General features: G+C 39.2%; 1 protein-coding gene across 1 annotated transcript in view; it reads right to left on the bottom strand.

Moving 5' to 3' along the window:
* Nucleotides 1-4,809: 4,809 nt before the first annotated feature.
* Nucleotides 4,810-6,000, bottom strand: part of Wdr78 (WD repeat domain 78) — a 68,065-nt gene continuing 66,874 nt past the window's right edge. The window contains exon 18 of the mRNA XM_028784523.1: nucleotides 4,810-4,836. The gene's annotated coding sequence lies outside the window, so the exon portion shown is untranslated. The remainder of the gene's footprint in view (nucleotides 4,837-6,000) is intronic.

Genomic DNA, 6,000 nt, shown 5'->3' with positions numbered 1-6,000 from the left:
GAGAGGAGAGGAGAGGAGAGGAGAGGAGAGGAGAGGAGAGGAGAGGAGAGCTTCCTGATCTGCCCTTTTGTCTACTAGGTTAGGTCCTGTGGTCTTAGATAAGGCAAACACTTCACAGATTGAATTTCTCTCTCCTCTTTTGCTTTCCAGACTTTTTCTCATACTGAAACTTCTTTCCTCCTTCAAATCTTAATTTCTTCTCCTCTACAAATGCAGGGATTTTGAAATAAGTGTATATAGATAACTTTTTGCACAGTGTTATGGATTAAACTTTCTTATAATTCATTTAGTGATTTTAGATGCCCTATTAGAAGGAATCAAAATAAGCAAATAACATGCAACTCAGTAGCACAACAGAGACAAAGCCAGTATAAAATAATAAACAATAACAAATGCTTTGATTTTAAAATGGGCAAGGAGGGCGAGAGACTTCTTGGTAAGTGGATGTGCCTGCTGCTGGCAAAGCTGAGGACCTGAGTTTGACCATGGGAACCAACATGGGAGGAAAGAACTTTCAAAAGTCGTCCTCTGCCTTCACACGTATGTTGTAGCATGCACACCCATGCGCATATACACATGTACTACTAAAGTTTTAGACTTGATTTATATTTTAAAATGACCAGAGAAATAGATCTTTTTAAAAGAAGATACACAACGGTAAAAAACATGCAAACGTGATCAGCAGCACACAAGTGGGAAAATCTGAATTTGGTAGCGTTGTTGCAGAAAGGCAGAGCTTCCTCCTCAAAAGCAAAGGCATCATGTAATCCAGAAATTCCACTGCTGAGTACGCATCCAAAAGAAATGAACTCAGGATGCTGAGGCTCCTGCACTCCATGTTCACTGTGTTTCACTCGCAGAAGTCAATATATAGAATCAAGGGTAGGCATGGGGGTGCATGCTAGATTCTAGCAGTTGGAAGGTGGAAGCAAGAAAGATCAAGAAACCAAGGCTGCCCTGGCTACACACCAAGTCTGAGATTGGGGTGGGGGGCTAATATAAGGTCCTGCTTTTAAAAGAAAAGGGGAAAAAGGGAAAAAGGGAAAAAGGGAATCAATTAGCTTATCTGTGAATGAATGGGTGATTTGTTGATTGTAAGCTTACATATGTGTGTGTTCTAAGATATACTCAGAAAACAGTAATTGTTAAAGCTTTGAGTGTGTACACAACAGCAATTTTGTATTTTGCTGTCATTTTGAGTGTTTAGAAATAAAGACAATAAACAATCAAAGCATATGTAGAGTTTGGAAAATTTAATAAAATTGTTCTGGCCTTGATGGTAAAGGGCAGGTCTAAAATTCCTTCCACTTAGGAAGTTGAGGCTGAAGGATCACAAGTTCAAGGGTTCTCTGGCCTCTAAGTTTAAGGCCAGCTGGGTACCCAGTGAGACTCTGTTTCAACATAGTAAGAAAATGCAAAGAGCTAAGGAATAGCTCAGTCATAGTATGCTTGCCTGACCTTATCAGATTCCACTCCCAACACCCAAATAAACAACAATCAAAGAGGAAAACTCCCAAATTCCATCTATTGATCTTTGTCTCTGTCCCTATCTACATCAGAGTTCTGATATAGATCTCAAGGATTCACCCTGGATTCTTCTTCTGGGATAATAATACCTTATCTTCTTATAGTTAAATGTACCCACATTCAAATTCACATATTTGTTGAAAATTCAGGGTTTTCACAAGTTGTTTTTGATGTTGCATATCTTTTTTGGCAAGTTTTAAAAACAAACACTCATTTTCCTAAGTGTCACAACAGTGAGGTTTTTTTTATATGTCAGACTTAGTGGACATATTGCGTTTTCTGTTCAATCTAGAAACTGGTCTCATGTAAATAGTCATCTTTTTAGTTTTACGACACAATGAGTTTTCCACATAAAAGCTAATTTGCTAGTAAAAGCTCTACAAGTTCGGAGGGAATTTGAAACAAAGTCCTGAACAACAGATTGTGAAGCCTAAATGTTAGAGGAAGAAGTCAATGGGGTCTCCAGGACAACATGCATCTCCTGCAGGGGAGGAGAAGGAACAGCAGAACATGCAGGGTAAAGAGGCTCTTAAGAGACTCCACGCTGGGTGATCAGAATGAGCTGTCCATCCTCTTCCTTAGACGTTTTACATTTACATTAAATAACCTCGTTTTCTAAGTTGCTCTTGAGAACATGTTTACACAAAGTAATAACAATTTTCACACACACACACACACACACACACAGTGATCATGGGTTCATTACAACTTTTTATAATGAGGGGACAAATGGATTTTATGAAAACAAAACGAAGAAAAGCTGTGGCTATGTTCATGAACTTTCCATGCTGATTCTATGTCCTCTATAAGTACTACAGATAAAAGATCTTATCCTTGCTGATGTTAAAATGTTTTCTTAGGGTTCTCAGGAAATTCACGATATTGAACCACATTGTGATGCGGACCTGCAGGAAGGAAGCTATAGCTCCCGACCCTTGCATTCAAAAGATATTTCTTGCAATCTTACTTGATGGGGTAGTGTGGTGAGCCCAGAACATTATCCCTCTCTTCAAGGAGCTTACAGTCCAGGAGGGAATGAGGCACTGAGCAACGGATCTCACCAATACCACAGCAGGTATGAATTTAGAAATACAGTCATCTACATGACGGAAGGAAAGAACTAACTTTGGTAAGTTTTGTCCTCTGATCTTCACACATGCTCTGTCCCACCCACCCCCACACCACAGAACAACAATGACAATAAAAATAATGTAAAAAAAAGATTTTAAAAAATGTAGTTATCTAAGAAGTATAGCTAATTTTCTATATGTCAAATATTTTCTGATTCCAGGTCATACTAAACATGTATGAAACAAGGTCATGTCAGCACAAGTTCCTTGCCCTTCCCTACATATGACTGTGGTGTCCTTCTGTGTTAAGACGTGTCTACTGCCTTCGTAGACCCCTCAGCTCTGGCAGCTCTAGATGCTTCTGAATAGCACTGGTTATCTTGGGGAATGATTTTCAAAAAGTGGCCTGTTGTCTCTCCTACATGGTACAACTTCCTGCACATGTTTTTTACATGTCTTGTTCCCCTCAAGCCCTCCATCCTGAGAAAGAGATATATTACTTTTTAAATTTAAGATGTATGGTTTGTCACAAATTCCTTTCCTGATTCGTTGCTTTATGAGGACGGCCAGATGGTTTTGATGTTTTACATGCCTCTCTAAACTTGTGCAGGCAGACCCAGCAGTGTGAGAGGAGTGAGGTCATGAAGAAAAGTAATAGTTAAGATATAGACTTCTGCAGCGTCCTCAACAATCACTTCTGAGCCAGTGTCATGGGGGAAACCAACTCCATGGAGGCCTGAGAACATTTAGCAAAGAGCCATGAGGGGAGTGGAGGTGGGGCGGTCACAAGTTCAAGGTTTGCCTGAGCTACACAGTGAGATCCTGTATTTCCAAAAAGGCTCCCCCCACCCCCCCAAAAAGAGCAAATTTATTTTGGTCAGTCTTATGGATGGGACTATAAGAAGTGCTGTCTGGAGAAGGTGGGACATGAGCTGAGCATTTAAGAATGAAGAATTGGGAGTTGTAAAGTTCTCCACAGAAAAGACACATGTCATCATGGCCCAGTATCAGGTGAATGCTGAGAAAATCAGGTTACTAAGTAGTATCAGTTTTGGATTAAACCTTAAAATATAAAATTTATGCATGCTGTATTTTTCAATAGATCTCAGAAGCCAAATAGGTGTTCTACTTATACAATAGAATAATCACTTATAAAGTGTAACCACTTATACAGCAGTAACCACTTATACTGCAGTAACCACTTATACTGCAGTAACCACTTATACCATGGTAACCACTTATATATACAGCAGGAGAGTGAGTATAAGAACGGTCAGAACCCAGGGTAGTGGTACAGGCCTGCCTGCAATCTCAGCACTCTAGAGGTGGAGGCAGGAGGATCCTGAGTTTGGGTTCAGCCTGGACTTTATGAAGACCTTATCTTCAGAACAACAAACTAAACAAAAACAAAGCAAAGGGAATCTGAGTCCCATCCTTTCACGTTGGCAGTGAAAGTTCTTCAGTGTGTGGTCTTACTCCTTTAAGCCTCAAATCATCTTCTGGGGAACAGACAATACTGTTATAACAATTTGTTTTACTTGTCTCAAGATTGCTAAGATGAATAAACTGAGATATTGGGTATGAATGTGTTTTGTAAATTGTGAAGAGCTTCACTATGCATTATTACTAGCATATTGATAACTACACTTTCAACATTTTCTTTTAAATAAACTCCTGATACAAAATGGCAGATACTAAGTGTTCTAAGCTCTCATTTGTAACTATACATAATTGCTTAGAAGCAAACCAAATGAATGTTAAATATGATGCATAATTACACACTATGGGAATCCAACCGTCCTTTCCTACGTTGGCTGACTGTACAGCTAGCTAAACAGTAGACTCAGATAACTGTACGTTCTGCATGAGAGATGCCTCATAGAAAATGACAAACAGAAGTAATGACCACCTCAAGCTAAACTTAGCCCAGTAATCACCCTCTCTGTTCCTGACTGCACATACATTTGCATATGTGCTTACAGATGAGATGACTAGTGGATGGGTAGAATTCTCATACCATGGAGTGTACTATAAGGAACCAAAGCTACGCTAGGAAACAGGCAAAGAAATTCCCTCTGAAATCCCCAAGTACAAAAAAACACACAAAAATATTCTCTCCAGTCTATAATATGAAGCAATCATTTAAGCCTCCATGATCTAGAGAAAAAAAACTGAAGTAGAGTAGGTTCAATCCTGAGATCAGTTGTCCAGTGTCCAAAATAACGCCTTTATTTTTCAGCTAGGTTTAATGAAGACAAGAGAAAAAATATAAATTTAAAAAACATTAAAATAAAAGGAATATATTTTTCTCCTAAGAGTTTTTTATTTTTAATTACTCAAAGTAACACAGTTTAATTTTTTTAGAAAGATGACCACAGTGACTTAGACCAGCAGAAAATATCTAATCTTTATGACCTAAACCCAAGAGCCAGGTAAAATCACTTTGCTTACATTTAACACAGTTCCAAAGAAATGGAGGCTGTGAAATAGGTAGTAGGTAGTTCTCATTGCTATGTAGACTCTTCTCTCCAGCACAGACACAAAGGATCTCCAAATTTCTTTGTGAGATTTACACACCGCGGCCTCTTTCCTCCATTCAGAACAACTTACAGAAAAGGTTGTCATGCCCTATGGCCTCATTTAACACTGGAACACTTGTTAGGGTGACCCATATGGATCACCCCTTCTAAGTCTGTGTGTGAGTGTGTGTGTGTGTGTGTGTGTGTGTGAGTGTGTGTGTGTGTGGAGGGGGATACCCATTCTTACTGGCCAATCAGTCTCTAGACCACTTTAGAAATCACCCTGACCTGGTCTGTATGTCCGAGACCTTCTGTTTTCTTGCTGAGACAATTTAACTCTGGGTTCAAACTTCACTGCAGAGGACTCTGGCCTTTCAGAGGAAGATAACTATGCCTTTCAAATTATTGTGACCCCGCAGACAAGGGAGTGTGATGCTGGCTAGCCAGACAATGTGAGGCTTGTATCTGTAGTTTTGTTCCATAGCTTGCCAAGCCATGTGACGAAGTTGTATAGTTTCAGGGCTCAGATTTAGGAGGGCAGCATTGATGTTCCAAGTCTGGTGTGAGTTCTCACTGTGCTCCCCGAGGTGGCTGTGTGATCAGGAGCCCCAAAAGACAAGCTTGGGAAGCTGGTTTGACATTGTTGGAATTACATCTTCTAATGACTGTGGATTAAGTAATTCTAATAATGTCTTAAGTTTATAAGAAACCATTTTCCAAGCTATTTGGACATTTTATAGGTATACATATTTGTTAATAGATGTTTTAAATATGGCCAGGAAATGGAGCAGAAATATCTTCAGAAAATTAAGACAATCCTGGCACAAGTCTTCAGCTTATCTTAAATTATAAACTAATCATATGTTTCTGAAATCAAAGCTAAT

This window comes from Grammomys surdaster, unplaced genomic scaffold (assembly GCF_004785775.1).
Source record: "Grammomys surdaster isolate TR1022 unplaced genomic scaffold, NIH_TR_1.0 100, whole genome shotgun sequence".
In the NCBI taxonomy this organism is placed as follows: Eukaryota; Metazoa; Chordata; class Mammalia; order Rodentia; family Muridae; genus Grammomys; species Grammomys surdaster.
Note: the sequence above shows the minus strand (reverse complement) of the source record. Positions and strands in the feature narration are given on the sequence as shown.